The 22052-nt window shown below is 49.5% G+C and overlaps 1 long non-coding RNA gene across 1 annotated transcript; it reads right to left on the reverse strand.

The window, feature by feature from the left end:
- Positions 1–10295: 10295 nt before the first annotated feature.
- LOC311421186 lies at positions 10296–11835 on the reverse strand. Its single transcript, XR_014684736.1, has 4 exons — positions 11664–11835; positions 11381–11548; positions 10883–10988; positions 10296–10512 (listed from the first exon to the last, which is right to left on the reverse strand). It is a non-coding gene; the product is annotated as an uncharacterized lncRNA (long non-coding RNA).
- Between the last annotated feature and the right edge of the window lie 10217 nt (positions 11836–22052).

Genomic DNA, 22052 nt, shown 5'->3' on the forward strand with positions numbered 1-22052 from the left:
AAAGGACTGTGAGCAACAGCAGGATCTTAGCACATCTGCAGTGAGCCTGCGTGCATTTGTAGCATCTCCCGTATCCCTGGACAGGAGTTGGTAGGGTACCAGCATGTACCTCATTCCGCAGCAGATGTTCAGACGCATGAAGCTGTGTGTTTAGTTTGACTCATGGTGTTCCCCTAAATCTATCCCTCCCTGCTCTCCTGACGCTAAATAGCCTTTTTTTTTTCTATTCTCCCCGCCTGGCTCCCAAACTCTCATTCAATTTGATGACGGGTATGAAAAAAACACCCCTTTCTACAACCTGGCACTTTGTTTGCAACGCTATTCCATTCCAGATTGTGAATGAAAAATCTTATTGCATTTGAGGGTGTGCTTGTAGCTGGTAATTAACACCCAGCAAACTCTGCCAATGCATCTCATATTTGCTTTACAGAAACCTAGAGCTGAAACAGAAGCCACCCATAAAAACAATGTCTGCCAATCGAGTTAAACCTTAAGTAAAATTCCCAGCCAAATGTCTGTAGAGTAAATCTGGGAAGGATGTTGGCTTCTGCACTGAGCTCAGGAGGCGTTTTCCAACTACAGGGCCCAAGAGATAACAAACGCTAAGTGGTAATGGGACTTATGCAGATATATCTCCCCCTCTTGTGTGCTGCGTTCCAGCTGGGAGCGGATGCTTTATGGGAAGTTAAAACAACTCCTCCAAACTTGGAGTGGAAGTGCTGACAGAGCCGAGTTTTAAGCACTGCTAATGGAAATGTCTGCTTTCCAGATGATCTCGGGAAGCGAGGTTAGGCACAGTATACACAGAGGCAGAGAGTAAGTCCTGTACTAACAAATTAAGTTTGCAGCTTTTGAGTGAAGAACTAATCTGTACATTAAATTTGCCTGCTGGCCATGTGGCCTGACTCGAGCATTATGGATTGCTCTCACCCACATCCTTCCCCCCTCTTTGTCATGCTTTCTGAGCAAGAGCTGAGCAGAAAGGCTAACATCCTTGTCCAAGTGCCTCCCTAGCAAACATGCCTAAACCCTAACCAAAGCGGCTGTCAGAGCTGGGAGTGTAAATTTGCAGTGCCCTGACCTCTCTACTCTTTCTGGCATGTACGGGGCTGGGGGAGACGAGTTTAATGGAGTTGATATCGTGGAGAGCTGCACTTGTCCCCCGTGGCAGGATAGCCCTGTGCTTCTTCAATATGACACCACTTCCACCAAGGATGTGAGCTCCAAATGTGTGGGATTTCCTGGCAGCTACAAATTAAATGCCTGTCTCCAAGGAAATTGAGCAGCTGGTTCATTAACCCTCTCTGACAGCCACCTTCCTTGCTGCTAATGCATGTGGGTTTTGTGGGGGTTTGATTTGGTTTCTCCCAGTTCATGGCTAAAGAGGTTACAAGCTCATTTGCCTTCCCTCGATTTGTTTGTGTGGCTGCGTGACTCGTTAGCTCCTGAGAAGTGTCCAGCAGCTGAGAGCACTCAGCAAACCTGCATAGTCTGCAGCCACCGGGGCCATCGGCGTGACTCTGCCCAGCTAGCTAGGAGGAACAGGAGAGGTCTCAAGTGGCCTGGGTACAAAGAGAGAAGAGAATCAGACCCACAGTTTTGTAGCCAGTGTGTTCCCACCTGCAATAAGAACCTGTGGGATAATTGCAAGCCAGAGCCCTCCTGGGAGACAGCTTTTAGTTTTAGACCTCTGTAGCCTTTTGTTTACTTGTGCCTTAAAATGAGACAGTAATGTGTGTGTGCGTGCATACAGAGTCAGTTTTATTTGTACAGATAGTTACAGTAAGAGACAATTTGCTGCCTCAAAATGTCTAAGGGCCAGATTTGAGAGGCATTTGGGATGCCTGAGGCTGCGCTGAAATGGGACAAGACCCCAGTGAGTAAGGCACATAATTGCTTAGAACAATTTTAAATACTTCTGGGCATACACACGCATCCTTTAGGGTCTGTGTTGTCTTAGAAAACCTGGTCCTTAAGCAGTAAGCAGTGGGAAGGACGGCAACGCTCAGCCATGGGGGACTTGTGGCAAAGGAGGTACCAGCAACTTTCCCAGGGCTGTGTGAGAAGGCAGTGGCAGAGCAGCCTCTTTCTTCCATGACACCAATCCCCAGGGCCAGCTCTCCCCTCTCTCACTGGCACCGTGGCTGAAAGATGTGAGAGTCACTCCTGCAGCTGCCCAGCTCTCTCCTTCCTGTTCATGTCAGCTGCTCTGCCTGTAGCCACCATATGTGCCTCAGATCAATCCAAAAAAAGCTCCTCGTGCACCCTTCAGCTCCCAGCTACGGCTGTGGGCTGCAGGTTTGCGTGTGGTCTCCAGTTCGGCCCCCTCCACTCCTCCTCCTATCTCCCATCTTTGTCTGCTATTTTCTTTTGATTTGCAGCTTTACCGAGCGCTGTGTTTGCAGCAGCATGTGATTACCCTGTATGGAGCCTTTCCCACTGACAGCGTGATGAGCAGAGACAGTGTTCGGTGCATATACAATTTAAGCCAAGCAGGAGGCCAGTCCAACACCTCACTTGCCAATTAACTGAGTCGATATTGTGCACAGGATAATGTTTGTTGTTTGCCTCTGTTGCTAAAACACTTCCAGAGTGTTTAGAGCAATACAGCAAAATCCTCACCCCCCCGTAAGGCTGAGCTCTCCAGCAACGCCGGGACGCCGCTGCTCTGAGCCCAGGAGGGGGAGAGGGGGCCAGGGAGCTCCACAGCTCTGGGGGCCCTTGGGTTTGGTGCTGCAGACCTCTTCAGGGAAGGCTTCAGGGACCCGTTTCTTCCATTGGTCAGCTGATGAAGTGTGTAAGTGCAAGGAACTGAAAGGGAAATCACATCTATGCAGATAAAAAGGCCTTCAAGGGACGGGATGCAGTGGACAAACCACGTGCAATGCGACCACATAAAAGGCCAGGAGCAAACCCAGTTCTCACCAGTCTCCTGTGTGTTACAAGTTCCATTGTGCCATGCTTTGCTATCAGACTTGCAGAGGCTGTGTCTGCGATGTTTCCACCGACAGCTCAAGGCACAGGGAATCCAGCAGAGAAGTACAAGTCGATGCAGGCTTCTCCCGTGTAGCAAGCACCTGCCCTGGGAGCAGAGCCGCCAGCAGCCCCGCGGCATCCGGGTGGTGTGGGAGCACTGCTGCTCCCCTCGCAGGCAGATGGGAGTTCTGAGTGAGCTGCTGCTGCCTGCAGACTCCTGCCAGAATTATTTACTGGCTTACTTTTCCTTCCCTGAGGGTGATCTCCCTCTTCTTTCAGGGACTAGGTGGGTTTTGGAGGCACCAGGATCTGATTCCTGCCCAGCTCAGGCTGCACAGCGAGGGGAGATGCTAACGCCGCAGGGGAAGCAGAGCCACGTGCTTGGCAAGGCTCGCTAGTCTGCTCCACGAGCTTCTGAGCCATGCCCCAGGCAAACTGCCTTTGGTTCTCTCAGGGCAAGTCTCTGCCGCAGGTTTGTTTCTTTTCCTGAGGAACACAGACAACATTTTCCTGCGTCTCTGTGGAGACGTGCCGATGGATGTCCGTGAGGCACTTCCATACCCAAGCTAAGGTACTGTTTGGTGCACAGGGCTGTCAGCACACGGACCATGGGACACACCAGCACTTCTCGTGTGCTGGCACTGAGGTGGTAGCACAAGGGAAAAGGGGGCACACACCATTTTATGGTGGCATTTGGGCCCTTCATTATCAGTATTATACAAGGTCAGCGTCTACAGGGGCCTTGCCTGAGCTTAGAAGGGGGCTTTTGGGATGGTAATGGACAAGAAAAGTCCCCACAAAGCTGAGACCTCACCTCTTTCAGTGTCTCCATCCATTCCTCTAACAGTTCCCAGGCCTGTGTTTCTTGGTTGGTCTCTCACCATCCTCCACCATATGCCATGTTCATTGAAAGCGCCTGCTGACCACACGCATGGAATATCATCCTCCCTCCTCTTCCTCTTTCCTAGGTTTCACCAGGAAGTGTATATGAAGTGCCAGAGTGATAAATGTGAAGTCATATGTTATTGTGAATTATTGCAGCTCTGCAGTGGAGCCCAGATCTATAGCCTTAAAGAGTTATTAACTGCTTGCCGCAGAGAGCTGTAAAATCCTCATCATTTTCTCCAATGTCTGCTCTGTCAGGATGCAGGAAGGAGAACTGGATTATCACACAGGATGGTTGGGAAGCTGCTTCCAGAACTCCACTTGGAGGGCAAGTCAGGTTTCTGGAGAAACATCGTAGCTGGGGTTGGTTCTTCCAATGCCGTGTTCTCCTTTTCAGGTTAAACTGCTCAAACTCCTGATGAGACAGCACTTGGGAATCTCTCACTGGCAGTGGTGGTTGTGTTTCTTCCCTTGCATTCTTTGTGGGTTTTATTTGGAGGCACAAAGGTAAACAAATGCCACTTGGAGGTGCAGTCAGTGCTGTGTTTTTAATTTTTTTCATTGACTTCCTCCAAAGAAACCTGAAAGCTTTCCAAACAACTAACAGTATTGGCATGCCCTTCATTGCTGCACTGGAAACTTAAGCACGTCACGTCCGTCTGCTCCATGCCCAGGCTGCCAAACATGTTCCTGGTACAATTTCACCCCTCTGAATGCCTGCAAGGGAACTGAATTCCTGTTCACACCAGTTGAATTAGGAACGCGCTCTTCACTTCTTCACTTCTCTGGCGGTGCTGTCAGAAGCACTCGCTGCTCGTTCCCAGGTGCTGCAAGAGCCGTGGCTGCCCTCATCCCAGCAGCTGCTGTGGGCTCACACCTCAGTCAGTGTAGAGCTCATTGCTGTTGGCTGCAGCAGCAAAGCCAAAGCTGGACTAGACCCAAAAGGCTGCTGTGCCCTTCACTGCGCCCTGTTGATGCAGGGCTGGGCACTCAGTGCAGTGTACGAGGAATATATCCTGACTGGGTTATTTGTCCTCATCTTTCTCACAGAACCTTCCTGTGCCTTTCTGCTTTGGATTTTACTCCTGCTCTGTGGTAATGATTTCTTTTTGTAGAGCTGATAGGCCAGAAGAGGTTGGCTGTAGAAGCTACCAGGACTTAAAAGATTGAGGTTGATCAGGACTTAGAAACTACACTCCCTCTTTCTGAAAACACAGGTACCCTGGACATTCTGCACTTTGTTTGCTACTGGATGATTGATTGTCAAGAGGTAGAACAAACGCTCTCTCGGGGCAATGAATACAACCAAGACTGGCTCATTCTCCATGCCTTCATATACAGGGGGCTGTTCTCTATGATCGTATTTGTTTGTGCTTGAATTCATGATCTGGGAAGGGAGTGAAAGTGTGTGCACTGACTGCACATTGGGTTGGACAGGCATGGCTGGAAAAGGGGGAGATCCTACCACGGCAGCAGCTGAAAGCCAGCAGAGTCAGCCCATTGCCCTGTACGATCTGTTGCTGTGCTGTGTGATCTCACAGGTGCAGTGATGGGCTAAATGCACGCGCAGAGCTTTACTCATTAGCTGGAGATACAACATCTGAAGCAAGATCAGCAGCAGCATCTAGGTCGTCCTCGGTGCAACAGGCATTTGATGTGCTCCAGAACAGCAGCAGCAGCAGAGGGGAGCGCGGGGAAATCATAGCCTGCAGCTTGGTGGACTCTTGGGGTGCTTGACACGTCGCTGCCTCCATTAAATGCAACTCCACTTCTAATTATATCCCATAATTATAGCCTTCAACCAGTGTGATTTGTAAGGAGAGGGGTCATAGCTACCAAGATCATTCAGAGATTGACTGTGCGGTGGATATCAGTAAACATCCTTGACTGCCTACCAGAGCCTGACAGAGATGCAAAGAACTAATGCAATAAGGCAAGGCACGCAGCTGGATTGATAGAAGCAGTGGTGTGGCCTCTGGCCCCTGAAGGTATTACGTGACAAGGCAGTGAAAGCTGCAAACATGAGGGCAAGCCATCTATTCAGCGTGACAGTATTAGACAGAGGTTAAGAATCTCGTGGACTGCTATCAACATCGATGAATGGGCTCCAGCAGGGATCTGCATTAACACGTTGAGTGCTGGGCTCTGTTGTGAGTGCAGCAGCTGCGTGAGACCAAACACCCCCACGTCAGAGATGGAAACAATTTTCTGAGAGAGTGGCCAGGGACATGTGGCTTCTGGGGCCCTGCAATGGGCTGCCCACCTGAGGAGGCAGCCCGGGAAAGCTGGCCAGCCTGGCAAGGATGAACTCTGTAGGAGCATGGGATGCGTTGCTGTGAATGATGCAGTTTGGGCTCGAAAACCTAGGTGTGGTTCTCATGTGCTATTCCACTGCCTGTTTCTCTGGTGAGCTCCAAGAGCGGAGCAAGTTCATCTCTCGGGACTGATAGGAGTGCAGCAGAGACTCTCTCAGTATGAGTCAGTTCCCTAGGTTTTCTGGTCAGAAAGAGCCTGTGTATTGCTCAGAAAAGCTCGGTGACTGACCTCTGCGTTGGCTCTAATAAGCTGTGGTTCCTCCTGTGCTCTCCTGGTCTGGATCCAAAGACCCTTAAATGACAGAGAATTAGCACGGCTCTTTGGGCAGCTCTTGCAGGGGATAGCTCCTCTCCCTGTTAGTATTTGTGTCCAGGTGCTGATTAAATATTTTAGGCTCATCTTACCATCAGTGGGTCCTCAGTGCATTAAGACAGGAAGGCAATGGAGACCGAGTGAAAATCAGAAACAGATTGTCTTCTCATTTGCCTGGTGATAAAGCTCCCCTTGAAACTTCAGCTGAATGAGAAAGGAGACAGGGCTGTTTAGAGAGTACAAACTGATCTGCTGATTGAGATTGGAGAGGTTTGGCTTTGCTCCAGCCAAGTTTTTGAATCTGTTCTCCCTGGAAATGGGTTGTGTAGCTGCCTGTCCTTCAAGTCACCAACTTCTGCACATCTTGACCAGCTTCAGCCACTTCAATGGAGGGGAAGTGGTCTTCAGAGGAATGATGCTCATACAGGTCACACAGGAACAGTGGTGAGGCAGAGGGAGGGGGCTTTGCAAGGCTCATAGTGAGAAAAAGCCCCAGCTCCAACGTCCTCCATGTGTCCCACGGGAGAAGAAGGTCCTGAATGTCTCCCCAGCTGAAAAAGCTTCATTAAGAGCTCACAGGCAATTAATGGTGAAACACACCCTCTGCTTCAGCTGTCCTGGTGTTTGTGAATTTCTGCTTTGTTTGCCTTGACAGCAACAGGGGATCCACTTGGCTAGAAAGTGTGCAGGCATACAGCGAGAGACCGTCCTGACCCCAGCCTCCCGCAGGCTAAACGGATAAGGTGGCTAATAGCCATCGTACAGACGGGGAATTGAAGCAAAAGAGAGATTAAATTGTGTTCTCCAAGTCCCCCAGGGAATCTGGTTGACTGTCAGCCAGTTCTGTCTTCCTTTCTTGTCTCTAATTTGATTCTTTGATCAGAGGGTTTGGATTTTGTTTCTATAACTCGTCCAACCTTCTTCTTGCTTTCCAGCAACCTTGTTACAGGTTTTAGCAGGCTCTGCTGTGCTGGCACAAGCATTGTTCTTCTCTGCAGGATGGGACGTACGCCTGAGTCATTCTTTGCATGAGTTGTCTTTCTTTCAGAGATGTTTCTGTTTTCTGTGATACAGAGTAAATTGCAGTACATAGCTTATTAGAAAAACAACAACAACAAAACCTGCCGCAAACAAACCTTCAAAATCAGGGAGGTTCAAAGAAGCAAGCAGTGAAGCCCTCCATAAACAAGCTGTAGGAGTACAATTAGAAACTCTCCCACTACCTTTCGGGATTGATTTATCAATGCCCTCTGCTCTCCATTATCAGATGCTGCGGTCTGGGTTTACATCCATATCTTCACCCCCTGAACAGCAAAGGACGGCCTTCCCTGCCCGTGGAATCGGGGTGGAAGGCTCAGCTTGTGAGATGCTTCCCACTGCTTGCCCAGGGCCAGATCCTGGGTCCTCCCATCGACCAGCGACCTTCCTCTTGAGAAGCAAGCAGTGTGTGAGTGCTTCTCTTTGTAACCAGCACATCTCCTGCAGCCTGCCTGCCGACAGGGCTGGCCTGCAGCCTCTTGCATTAAAGCAGCCAACGAGAGGCGTTTGGAAAGCAGGACCTGGGCACTGCACTGGTGTTAAAGCATCGCTGCCACAAGTGAGTCCGGCCCTGAGCCTGGAGCAGTGAAGCTCAGCGCTGCTGTTAGAGATTCAGGCAAGCTCGGAGCTGTGTTCTGGAAGGATTCCCCTGCTGCCGGTGCTTTTCATTGCGCATTGCTGCTGCTGAACAGCACGGGGGGTTGACAACCTGTGGGAAGATATTCCAGACCAGCAGGCTTTCTGTCGCTCGGCACTTGGAGCAGAAAGCACTTCTTTCCGCTCCGTGCTCTTTTCTTAGTTCTGGAAAACACAGCTTCCCCCGCTCTGCCCCTCTCAGCGATACAGCTAAGATCTTTCTCCGCAAAAGAGCAGATTTACCAAGAAAGTCTTTATTGATTTACAGGGTTCAGCTTTATGAACAACTCCAGTATTTCTCTTTGGACAAAATGAACCAATATTAAGCATTGTAACAATAAATCCAGGGTGCCCTCCTCTCCCCAGGGTGTAAGGTTATCCAAATGTATGGCCTGATATTTATCATTTACCAACAGAGCTATTTAAACTGCAGTATTTGACAGGAGTGGTTGTGTCAGGTGTGATGGAGTGTGTGTTATAAAAGGACAGTAAGAGAGACTTTGCATTTGTCCTTCAAACATAAAGTCGATTTTTGCATGATTGGTTCTTCAGAGATCGTCTTTAGCACAAGATTAACTAGGGACAGCGTTCAGCCAAGGCAGTGACTAAGACCCAGTGGCTTTCTGCGTGTGCTGCAGCTCCCAGAGGGCTCTGTACTTCTACAGAGTACACAAAAAGCGCTTAGGAAAAGTGAGTTCACCTGTGCTGGGCAGCAGCCTCCAGATATGACTTTTGGAGAGGAGTTCACACCTCTCCTGTAAGATTCTGAGCTAAGGGCAAAAAGTTTAAGTCCACCAGGCCATCATATCTTTAATGCATTCTGCAGGAATGGCCAGTGTCTGTAAACGGGCCCAAATCCAGCTAGTTTGAATTCTGCTTTTAATCTGAGAGCTGCTCTGGTGAGCACGCGAGTCTGCTTCACTCCCGGGAGCCCTTCTGGTGTTAATGCATTAACACGTGGCGGGTGGCTGAGGTCAGCTGGGTCAGGGACTGGCCCTGGCAGAAGATATGATTGATAAGGGTTCCCTAACGAGTTGGAGAAAGGATGCAGGGAAGCCGCAGGGAAACCAGAGACTTGGAGTGAGGTGCAAGGTACCAGACACGCACAGTTCACCCGTCAGTCTGGGGTGCATGGAGGCATAACCCCAGCTGAGCTCAGGACGTGCAGCAAACACCACCTGGATGCAGTGCAAAGGAAAAGGAAATTACGGCGTGGTGCTGGCTGTGAAGGGCAGTGAAAAAACGTGTCTGTATACAGGCATTGGCTAGAAACTTACTATTTCCTTTGGAGCCAAGAGAAAAACCGTAGGGCTTGGACAAGGCAGTGCGTGCTTACTGCCCTGCTGTCACAGCGCCGTCCGCGTTTTGCAGGGCTGGCTCTTGTCCTGGAAGCAGGGCTGGCTGGCTGCAGCAGTGCACGCTGCTGCTGAGCTGACAGCTGCTGAGCTGCGGAGCCGAGAGGCACGGGCTGCTGCTAATTACAGGCACGGCTTGGGCTGCAGGCACCTTCGGCGGCGCTTCACCTGCTGTGCTGCAAGGTGTACAAACAGAGAGGCAGCCCCGGGGTGCCACGCAGCTAAGCAGACACGTTGAAGCGATTTTCCCAAGACTGCCAAGGCAACTGGTGGTAAAGGCAGGAATAAATGAGTGTTTCTTTGTCATCCTCCTGCAGGTTCCTCGCTGCTGTATTAAGCAAAATGCAGTTCCAGGCTATAGCTGGGGCGGAGGGACAGAAATATTTAAAATGCAGAGTGGGAAAAAAGGAACTGAGCACTCAGGTGTTTCATTATTCCTCAGGTAACTGGAGCCCAAGTTTTTAGATCACAGCAGGAAGAAAGCATTGATTTTGTAAGCCCTTGTTTGCAAAAATGCAGGCATGTTAGCAGGAGCTGGAGCCTCTGTGTATGTTCAGCTGTTGAGCTAGGCTCTTAAATGCCTCTCTCATAATGTATTTACCAATGCTGTGAAGTTCACCCTTTTATACTAGATTATGGTAATAACGGTATTGCGCAGCAGATGAAATTAGTTTTCTACACAGTTTTGTTTCATCTCAGTGGCTAAACGTGTGAAATAAAAGGTGCAATTGGCAATATTTTCATGGGTAAGCCAGTTGCCTCCCACACATCCCCTACAAACACAGATGCTTCCTCATATCCTGGGGACAAGCTGACTGCCAAGCAACGCATGAAAGGACTGTGAGGAGCAAGGGCTTTTTTAAGATTTATATTTGTCCATAGGGTAATTCTGGAGATTTATACATTTTCAGACGATCGGGGGCTGCTAAGTGCATTTTGCGTGGGCTGGCATCTAGCACGGACTGTAGGTAGCGGGACCACTGTTTTTCCCCACCTGCATACACCAGCAAAAAGTGCCCCTCAGAGATACAAAGACTTGGAGCACAAGGGACTCCTCTGTATCTCGGTGTCCTCTTTATATCAGCTCTGGGAGGTCACAACAAGCCAGGTGCCTCGGGCTGCAGCGTGGGCATGCCCGCAGTGCTGACAGACTGCTGGAGCCTCGAGGCAGGGGCTCAGTATGTTGAAGAAGGAGCAGCACCCTGTGCAGGAGGATAACACACACCCAGCCTGTGCTCTGCCACACGAGACCTCAGCCTGTAGCAACGTGAGGTGCGGATGAAGAGGAGCACCGGGATGGTCTCCAGCATCTAAAGGCTTGTTATACCAGGAGCTGCACCATGTGGAATGTTTCATGGACTCACCTGTTGATTTCTCAACCCAAAGCCCTTTCTCCTGTGCCTAGTATTAGCAGGAACTCTGATAACAATGACGACCTCTCTCCTCACCCCTTTCTGAATGTTGTGTTTGCTGTGAAAAGATGCCAAAAACCATGAAAAGCGAGGATATCCCTCAGCAAAAGCTCACATCTGATCTCTTAAAATCAGGTTGGAAAAAGCAAACAAAGAAAAACAAACAACCAAGTCTCCATAATTTTGTTTGAGAAATACCAGTTTCCACTGTTCGGTCAGACTGAACCAACACACCAGAGAGAATTTACACTCCTGCAGCGGAAACGTTACCCTCTGTGATGTATTTTGGTAACTTCTCTTCGTGAACCACTGGAGTAGATCAAAATCACAGAATCATAAAATGGATTGGATTGGAAGGGACCTTAAAGATCATGTAATTCCCACAAAATTCAGGCTGTTCTTATCGCACATCCCAGATTTTCCTGGAAAAAAATTCAAGCTAGGAGTCACCTTAGCAATTTCCCAAGGAGATCTTGTTGTTCTCACGTTCTGAACAGATAGCACCGGAGTGGCCCAGTCACGGCCTCCCACCTGGATCAGGGATATCTGCAATCGCCAGTGTCCCAGCAGCGAGACAGGTAGAGCAAAGTCTTTTTTTCTTAGCTTCAGCAGCAACTCCTTCAAGTTTAATTTGAAGATTTGTATCAGTAAGCTGAAAGAGGGGAGGCAGTGCTACTGCTCAGTTTGGAGAGGGAGAGCAAGTAGGTGAGAAGGAAAAGTATATTAGTATTACCAATTCATCGCACAGCATGTGCTCCAGTGACAAAACTACTTGTGAACATTTGCTGTGAACATTTCACAGCAAAAAGCCTTCAGAACTGTCCAGAGGTGAACCCAGCCCCAGCTGAAATGTGGCCACCGCTGGGGCTGGACACAGAGGTGCTTGAACAGCCAAGCTCTGCCCACTGGAGACTGAAGAGACGGATGCAGCTTTAGAAATAACAGGTTAGAAAAAAGCGAATCTAAGTATCTTACACACCATAGCCTTAAAAGCTCTTTCCACCACTCTTGCAGAGCACACTGATGAAATTCAGTGGAGCAGTTGATACAGCTGTGAGCGGAATCAGGCTGGGTTCTCCCTGTCTGCCTCACGTGCCTGAAAGCTTGTTAGTTTTCTCAGTAGGTTAATGAAGGATATTACTTCTCTCACCAGTCCTGGCTTTGCTAATATTCTTAATCACCCACAGCAACCAAGTCGTTAATGAGCTGATGTGGTCAGGGCCTTGTTTTTTCTGTTTCCACTGAGAAGTAGCACCTCCAACAAGGCGTGCATCCTAACAGCACACAGGGGAGCTGCTTCACCACGACCTGGATGGGAAGAGTGATGCCCACTGCGCTGTCAGTGCCACACAGAGAGCTGCAGAAGCCACGTTCAACTTGTGAGATGCGACAAGATTATTTCTCCGTGGTGATGGTGGGGAAGGAGCTGGCTGCAGCGTGACAAACAGCTGCTTTCACACCCGCAGTGACAAGCACATCCCGCTGCGTGTGAAGAGGACAGAGGTGCATGTGTCCAACGAACACGGGACACAGCTGCCTGTACAGTATTAACCCCTCTCCACTTGTGTTTGGTGCTGCTGGTGCGTCTCAGATCCAGCTTGGTGTTCAAACAGGTTGGAGTGGAGGGGGTTGGACACGTTTTTATTTTCTTCAGTCTAATTTTTGGCAACAATTACACGTAATTTTCATGCACTGCCTTGCATCTCAGCTTCATTCATCACCAGTGAGATGGCCAATTAGTCATCTCTCACCATTAAGCAGTGCTAACAGCTACTTTAAATGCAAGCAGAGCCTTAATCTAGTTCTAACTCAGATGGACGGTGATACTTGTAATTAGGACATCAAACAGAGGAAGAAGAAATGTGATATGTTTATAGCTGAAAGAACCTTTTCATTGAACTATTTCGGCAATAATTATGTATTATCTTTATTAACATGGCCTGAGTTAGTAAATAATGGGTCATGCTTTTGCATTTGGAGTGTTAAATATATATGTCTTGCAATCAGGCTAAATTCCAGATTTCAGTACTGTCTCATTCACTCTGAGGTGCTGCCTTTCCAGAGCATCCATTCCAGGTGCAGGTTATCTGGGAAGAGCATTGGGACCTCCTGACACTGCCCCCCCCCCGAGTGGGGTACAGGATGGGCCAGGTGCCGTAGCTGTGTGTTTCTGGGGCATCTCCCCAGTGCAGCTGGACCTCGTCTCACCCTGATGCCTCAGGCCAGGGGGATGTTTGGATGCTGCAGCAGGATAAAATCACAGAATCTTTCCGTTTGGAAAAGCCCTCTAAGATCGTCTAGTCCAGTCTTTAACCTAGTGCTGACAAAATGGATGCACGCCACTGCCTGCTAATACACCGTGGTGCCATTTGCAGATGACGAGCAGTAAGTGCAGCACTAAGTGTGTGCGTCGCTCTCTGTGAGACACAGAGGCAGTGCAAAGTGCTGGCATCCATAATTTTGCAGCGCGCCTCTCCAGGAAGAAACAGAAGCTGCGTTCCCCTCTGGTTTTCCAGGGCCCTGCAGCATGCACAGCTCTGCGTGGATGTTGAAGTGCTGCTGCTCACAGGGCTGGGTGGTGCATCCCCTTCTCCTGCCCCAGGCCCTCCCTGCCAGCTCTGCTCCTTCTCTGTGCCAAACCGTGATGCTCCTGCCCAGGCACGAGGTGCCACGGGTGTTTGGTACCCAAGGGCTCCTGGTGAGCTCCTTTGGAGCCTGTTCCTCTTACACATCCTTGCTGCTCTGATCTGCACCTAGGGGATGACACAGTGCTTGGTAAAGCTGAATAAAGTTCTTTCCGAGAAGAGCAAAGCAATAAAGGGTGAAGAAGCCATTGCAATAAATATGTATCGATATACATCATGCGTATGCCTCCTCAGATACGCTTTGGCCTGAGTAGTGCGTGTGACAAAAATCAGATAAACACCTAGCAGGTTTTGATGAGAAAATTCAAACAGAACATTTCCATTACTGGAGGAGCTGGGAACCTGCTCGCTGCCTTGCTCTGAGATTAATAAAGAGGAGGGGGGGGGAACAGAGAGCAGTTGTTCAGGAAACAGGAACTTTCTATTTAAAACAATAAACATGAAAAGGGGAAAAGATCAGTGTCAAAACTCATTTGAGGGGGGAAAGAAAAATATGGAAATTATTTTAAACAAAATGTATTTCTTTCTCTGGGGAGGGTTCTCTGTTTTTCTGTAGCCTTATTAATCAGCTTGTTCCTATCTCTCCTTTTAAAAGAGGCGAGGGAGAACAGAAACCCGGTGCGTGAGAATGTGAGAGTGAGGCTAGAGGAGCACTTTGCACATATATTTATAACATCAGTATTGCAGTTCTTTGATTCCAGTTTTAATCGACCTTCTTTTCTCTTAATGAGCCACTCAGAGATATGTTTGCTCTTGCAGTGAAGTGTTATACTCTCCCTCTTTTTACTGCATGTAAGATCTGACTGAAGAATCCCGTGTCCCCTCAGGGATGATGTACCCAGGAGTCTGCTGACCGCAGCTGGCCAGGTCCTGGTTGTAGCTGCTGCACCTGCAGTAAGATCTCCAAGAACCAGTTGCTTCAGCATGGTGGCCTCTGTGACAGTCTTGAAATTTCAGGACAGTGTGGGCCACGCACAGCTTCCCCTCTACCCTTGTAGCCAGATCAGAGACAGGGGCTAATGGTACCAGATTCCCTGATGTTCCTTCATACATCATCCTTCCGGCGTTTGATGTAAGGCTCCACATTTTCAGGGTCACCTCAGCTGACTGCCTCTCCATATGGAAATCCTTCAGTGGTGCATGTAAGAAATCAATAATGACTTGAGCGCGATGCTCTCTCTGTTGGAAGGCACTAATGAACTGCCAGGCGGAAGGCCCGCCTGATGTTCGTTAAACCCAGGAAATGCCCTGCAGCAATGGAACAATTGCAAAACAGAAGTGGAAAGGCAGGAGGGGTGAGCCATACCTCCAGCCGGCATACTCTGGGCTCTGTCCAGAAGAATTCCCAAACCAAGGATCGGATCTGGGCTGCAGGCCCATACCTCCCCAGTTCTTGGACCAGACTCCTCTAAAGGAAGTGATGGAGAGAGTTTTTTAGGGTCAGTCAGTTTTGTGGGAAGGTAAAATTAGCAGAAGAACTTAAAGTTGACCTAAGGGGAGGCATTTTAGATCAGCTCCTGGTTGGATCCAGCTCCGTGGCTTCACTCAGGAGTGATCTGTAGAGTGAGGGCTTGTATGGGGCTGCGTCATGTAACAGCAGCTCCTCTGGGACAACTTGTCCTAAGGCGTTTGGTCACTCCTTCAGGCTCTGTCCACATGGCATTAAGATCCGTGCCGGATCCGTGCCTGGGCTGGGCTGGGACCCATCTAAATCGCTCTCCAGTCTGATGCCATGCTTGAGTGGAGCAGGGCAGGTTTCTCCTGCTTGCCGGTGTAGCCCATGCCCTTTCTCAGGTCAGGCCATTTCAGGAGGTAGAAGGTCTTCTTGCACGGGTGGTGTGCAAGGCACCGCTTCCCAAACGTGGCTGAGCTGCCTTGTCATACCCCCTGCCCACTGCGTATACATTAAGAAGAACAATTTCCACACTTCCTCAACCACAGAAGGAAGCAAAAAGCATCCAATAACTTGTAATGGGACTTTTACAAGCGTATTTCCCCAATGCACGTAAACTGCTGCTGAATTTTATTGCATATTGGTGATCAAATGGACGAAGGCAGTTACCAATGTGCAACAGACTTTCAAGGACTAAGTGCTCTTAGAGCCTAAGTGCGTCATCTTCAGTTAAAAAAAATCAAAGAATCAGAAGACAAGGTGAGAGGGAGGGCAGATTTTCAAACAAGTGTTTGTCAGGCTTCAGAGGCACCAGCAAGAAAAAAAAACAGAGCCAGATTTTCAGCTTCCTGTGTAAACATTTCAATTAGGGCTAGATTTCCTGGTGTCCTCAGCAACCCTTTTGGGGATGGGTGGAGATCAGCCGTCCTTGGGCTCCACAGTGGTCCCTGCTGAATGGGTCACGATGCTCAGCGCACAGCCCCCTGCATTGTACAGATCTCTGCTTCACCAGAGCCCAGCCATGACACCGGAGTCTGCACAGCACCGCTCTGAAAGCGCCACCTGAGCTGCTGAATCTGGCCTTGGCTGTCCTGGGCAGCCCTCACACAGCGCAGGGTCCCTACAGGCAGCACCCCAGGCTCACTGGCTGCGTCCCGGCCTGCCAGCTGCTGGTGTTTGCGTTCAACACAGCAGAGCTGCGTATTTTGGGTTCCTGGGGTTCTGCCTTTCACCCTGATCGTTTCATTCGCTTTTACCTTCTCAAGAGTACTATCACAGTTATCTGTTTCCTCTTTAACTCGCTATTTCTTCTTCTGTGCCTTCTTTTATTCCATTTCTCACTTCCCTTTCTGTTTACCAGCCCCTCCCCACCTTCTTTTCTCTCTATCCTGCAGGGCTGTTTTATCGCAGTTCTCATGTTTAGTGGATTAACTTTATTAGTTTCTTTTGTATGCATCTAATTGACATGCAGTCTCAAAATATATTTCATTTCAGCAGAACTGACCTTTATTCCCTTGCAGACAGATATTTTTTTCTCCAGCCAGTACCTTTGCTACGTTGCTCACCGTTTTGCTCAGAGGGTACAGAGTTTAGGACAGCCGCAGGAATCATGCAGCAGTTGGACTGGCGAATAGACCTGGGCTTCCCAGCCTATAGAAACAAGTGAGCTTAAGGGCTTTTATCTTTCTTTTCCCTTGTATTTCTAACAAAATCTCTTTCCTCCTCTGAGAATGTCACTGCTGCAGGAGCAAAGCAGTGCATGGGGACAGCTGAGCCCTGGCAGTATGAGGTGTCCCTGCTGACATGAAGCACATTCTGTTTCAAGAGTGCAACACCTTCCTCAATGGGGCTTTGGGGATACTCTTTGCTTCCAATTCCCCGTCTATCCAGACCTGTGCTAGCTCTCCCTTCCAGAAAGGGCCAGGGTTGTGCCAGTTGCAGTGCGCATCTCCATCGCATCAGGGTCCTGGCCTCACTGGGGCTTTGCAGGAGGGAGAACTCGCCACTCATTTCTGCTACCCGGCTGCTCAGAAGGAAGTGAGACCAAATGTGAATGCAGGACGAGGCTCCCCTTTTCTCATAGCCTTTTGAAAGACCTGAAATAGTCCTTTTAAAGGAAGAATCTCAGTCAGCTCCCAGGAGCCTTTCAGCTCCCCCTGATACGGGTTCCTGTTCCAGAGCCCCTGGTAGACAGATCCCACTTCTGCAGGTGCTGTGCCCGTTCCAAGATGCTGTGTTTCTCTCTCCTCCTTATTCCCTCGCCCAGCAGAGCAGAAATGGCAGTTGACAGCCCTTTTTATAAGATGTTTTCATTGTAATTTTAATGGCTAATTTCTTTCCCTGAATTGCCATAATTCAGATTTAATGAAACATGTCTTATAAAATTAAAAAAAATACAATAATAAAGTGGGACGCCCCATTAAGCTGAAGAACAAGGAAATAACATATGTAGAGATCTGATCGCGCCGACCCTGCCTTCCCAGCAATGCTGGCAGCCATCAGGCACGTTCTTTAAATCACCACGGATGGCTCTGTGCTCTCCACCAGGAGCAAAAATACAACAAGAGAATAATTCATAAATGGAACTGGGAGGGGAACTGGTCCCGCCTCCCTTTGTTCCCCTGCCCACTTTTGGAGTTCACGTCCAGCACCATTTGGCTGTGATTAGTCCTGGGTAGGTAGCAGCACTGAATGCTCTGTCCCTTCTGTCTTCTGCAGGCCCTGTTGTGTGGTCACACACGTGGGTGCTGCAGACAAGCAGCGGCCTCCACAGCGAGCAGTGGTCTGGGGGCACTGTTCCTAACAGCAGCTCTGCCTTGGGTGGCTGCTTCACACCCAAAAAGTGATCTTGGGTCAGGCGGGAGGTGGTGTTTAAGGCAGGTATTAAATGGTCTTTGCTGGTTTGTTCTGCATCCTGTTCTCCAGGTGCCCAGCGTGGCACGGGGTGAGGAAGGCTGGGATGTTTAGTGTGGCCAGCAGGGCTAGGGAGGTGATCGTCCCCCTGTACTCAGCTCTGGTGAGGCCGCACCTTGAGTGCTGTGTTCAGTTTTGGGCCCCTTGCTACAAGAAGGACATCGAGGTGCTCAAGAGAGTCCAGAGAAGGGCGACGAAGCTGGTGAGGGGCCTGGAGAACAAGTCCTACGAGGAGCGGCTGAGGGAGCTGGGCTTGTTCAGCCTGGAGAAGAGGAGGCTCAGGGGCAACCTTATCGCTCTCTATAGGTACCTCAAGGGAGGCTGTAGCGAGGTGGGGGTTGGTTTGTTCTCCCACGTGCCTGGTGACAGGACGAGGGGGAACGGGCTAAAGTTGCACCAGGGGAGGTTTAGGTTGGATATTAGGAAAAAATTCTTTACTGAGAGGGTTGTTAGACATTGGAACAGGCTGCCCAGGGAAGTGGTGGAGTCACCATCCCTGGAAGTCTTCAAAAGACGTTTAGATGTAGAGCTTAGGGATATGGTTTAGTGGGGACTGTTATTGTTAGGTCAGAGGTTGGACTCAATGATTTTGAGGTCTCTTCCAACCTAGATGATTCTGTGCTTCTGTGACGGCTCCAGGCTGCCTCGTGTCGCACCAGGAGGGGATTTCTGCAGTGCTCAGTGACTTCTCTGAGCCGTGCCGTGCCTGAGCTGCGCTGCTCAGAGATGCCTCCTGGGATCCTCCTCATCCCGCAGCCGCCGGTTTCAGATGGCTCATGGCAAAGCTGCTTAAAAGTCCGGTTCCCTGTAAAGCCAAACGTGATAAGGAAAGATTTGGGATCTGCAGCCTCAATTTGTAGGAGGCTTGCTCCAAAGCCTGTGGGATGTCACCCACAGGTCTCTGCACTGGCAAGGAAAAACCCTTGTGCTAGCAGACAGGATGCAGGTTTGAGCTGTGGGGTGTTCGTGCTCCTGTACCAGTACAATGTCTTTTTTGGGAGGCTTCCTCCCTGAAAATACTGACCTCTAGCCAAGAGCAAAAGCAATCAGGGGATGAAATTTATTGAGATGCTGAGGGAACAAGCGAGATTAATGCTTCCCTTTCATCTCACGACCCTTCATCTCTGTGTTTCAAATCAGGTACCATGTAAAATATAGCTCTGAGCATGCTACCTGAGGGAAGAAAAAATAAAAAATAAAACCAAAGAAAAGAACCTGTTCACAAATGAAGGCCTGAGCATTGCATCAACTCAGGGAGAGTTATTCATCTTCCCTCCATCCTCTGTAATCGCATGGGTGGTCATGCCAGGGTGGCCTCCAGTTACGTGTCCGACAGCACGCCTCTGAGCGGGGCTGTGTCAGCTGGTAGGGACACGGCTCCGCTCCCGGCCTTCTGTTGCTCAGTGAGGGCAAAGGGGGTCCTTCGCTACTGAAAAAGCTAAAAAATGCAAGTGGGAAAGCCATAATGAGAGAAAGGAGGGATATTTTCCGATTTCTAACATGCTCAGCCAAATTAGGCTGTCAGGGGACAGGCTGTGAGCTGCATGGAAACCTCTTGCTTTTTTTTTTTGTAGCTGAATTCAGCTGATCAGGGAAGTGAAGTGGCTGTGAGTGTATCCAGCAGGCGAGCGGGGCGTCACCTGGGTTATAAACACAGATTTGGGCCAGCACTCCTTTTCTTCTGCCAGTGGAAATCTTCCTTTGCCTAAGTGCAAATCAGTGTCCATTAGCTGCCGAGGGAGAGGTATCGTTATTTATGACCACGTCCATACAGCTGATGCTGGAAGGAAGCATGATTTGACCCTATGGATTTCTGAGACTTTGTGCCAAGCAAAATGGAAATAGATGAGTTAGAAAATTCTTTATGAGTAAAGCCAAGGAAAGGAGAAGGAGTCTTTAGTCAAGCCTTAACGAGGGCGTTACTGCTGAGTACTTACATACTGGCTACTTGCTTGTGAGGGAGGGAGGTTGCTAAAGTTCAGTTTGCTTATCTTGGTTAATTAGGTCTCATTCCTTGGGGATGAGCTAATTGGACAGTGACATTCAGTGAGATAATGAAATAAATGTCATGTCATATAAAGAGTTAATTAATGATAAAGAAAGGTTCACCCTTCTAGAGGCATGGAGCCGGAGCTGATGCAACATTTTGGATGCAGTCCTTTTCTGTTGAAAGACTGTTTGGCATAAGTGTGACTTGGCATAAATGTTTGTGGAAGCACATCTATTTGGATGGAAACCTTGCTGGGAAGATTTATGAGGTCAGAGATAGAGAAAGAGGAATGCAGGCCGTTACCTGGGCTGTAGGACACTGCTTTTCAGATACTGGTCAGGGAGATGGCAGCACTCCCGCTGTAAATGAAGACCTTGAATAGCAAGTGGTTTTCACCACTGTGGCCAGGAGCAGAGAGGTTGGCCATGCAAACCTAAATGTCAGCCATGTGGTGATGGCTCACATGTCTGCTTTTCTTAGTGAATGCCACAGAAAAGTTGCAGGAAACTGCTCAGACGGCCCACTTAGAAGATTACCATCCCTGGGCAGATACGGTAGAACAAAAACTTGTAAATCCACTGTGAAATGAAAGGCACAACTTGTGTCTGATTGAAAGAGAGTTGCTTATGTACAGACCTTATGCTGGGAATTGTAGAAGAGAAATCTATCACTGGAAAGCATCTTCTCCATCTGCTTGTTCCTCCTGGGGGACGAATGGACTCCAGAAAGCCCAGCAGCAGTGCTGGAGCCACTCACTGTTCAGCTGGGAGCCCTCAGCTGGCCCCGAAGTGTCACCAGATCACAGGCAGGTGTCGGTGTGGGGGGAGAATGGGACACATGCCTTGTTTCCATGTGCCTGCAGGACAAATCCTGCCGAGCACATCTGCTAGTGAGGAGTTTATGGGTGAAAGCTGTGTCCTTCCTGGTGAAATTTGGCTGGGTCCTTCCTAGCGAGTTCTCCTTTCCCCCATCCCATCGCACGAGCCACTGCTTTCTGCTGGAGCAGGGCTCTCATAAAGGTGCTTGCCGCATGGGCTCTGGTGCTAACTCATCAGCAAGTGAGGTTATTTTAATGGGCATATTACTGTACTTCTGGCACCATCTGCTCCTCTCTCTGATTACTGATGCAAGGAAGGATTAAGAGAAAGTCTTCTCCCTCTTTCGGCAGGAAGGGAGTTATTAGTGCTTTAAACACACACACCGAATCTGTTCTGCGTGCCCAGCAGCATCTGGCATTTCCTCTCTGTCTTTCCCCGTACAAATTGGTGGAGGAAATCTAATTGACGAGTGGAGGTCTGTGGCTGAGAGCTGCGCTGGGCGCTGGGAGTTGTGTTTGCTTTTGTTTTTCCCGGGAGCCTGCTGCGTGTCCCAGCTCCGTGGCTGGCAGAATCCTTGCTCAGCCTCTTCCTTGTCAGCCCAGGACCAGCTGCTCTTAAAGCAGAGGTTAATATTTCTGGTAGCTCTGTTTGCCAGCCTACCCGATTGCAAAAAAATTGCAGAATCAGTGTGTGCCGAGAAAAAAGGCTAACAGGACTTTACAAGCTGCAGCAGAAAGCAGTGCCAGCTCTTCTCTGAACAGACGTGGTTTGTGAGCGTCAGGCCGTGGCACGGGCACCATGCGCCCACTGCAGAGGGAGCAGGCAGGGCTAGAAACGGCTCTCTGCGAGGCACCTGCAGATGGCCGGGGGTGGACTGTGACTCCGCAACGAAGGGAACAGCTCAGGCATGGGAAGGCTGTCAAAAGCTCCTCTAGTGTAAGGGTTGGGGAAATGTGAAGTTCCCCTCCATGTGAAGCTCTGGAGTCCATATGAACAGAATTCTCCGAGGTAACTATGGGAAAATGCAGGGAGGATTTTGGGCAGCAATTGCAGGGTTCTCCAGGAAAAAGAGCAGAGTCCTGGCCTTTACGGCATGTCTTCAACAACTGCACCATGCTCAGTGATCCTGCACGGTACGGACGGTGTCTCCCACGGGCTTCTGCTGCTGGTGGCTCTTCCGTGCTGTTCCCTTCTGTGGGACTGGCCCCGCTCATAGCAGGACTTGGTTCAGAAAGTGACTGCAGCAGGGCTGGGCAGCCCCTCCAGCACGGGAGAGGAGTGAAGATAAGGCAGGTCATTACAGATGCACGGCTGGACTAAAAATGCAGTCTGAAGGACTTTGGGGTAATAGGAAATGCAGGGC

The sequence above is a fragment of the Aythya ferina genome, assembly GCF_964211825.1.
Source record: "Aythya ferina genome assembly, chromosome: 19".
Taxonomy (NCBI): Eukaryota; Metazoa; Chordata; class Aves; order Anseriformes; family Anatidae; genus Aythya; species Aythya ferina.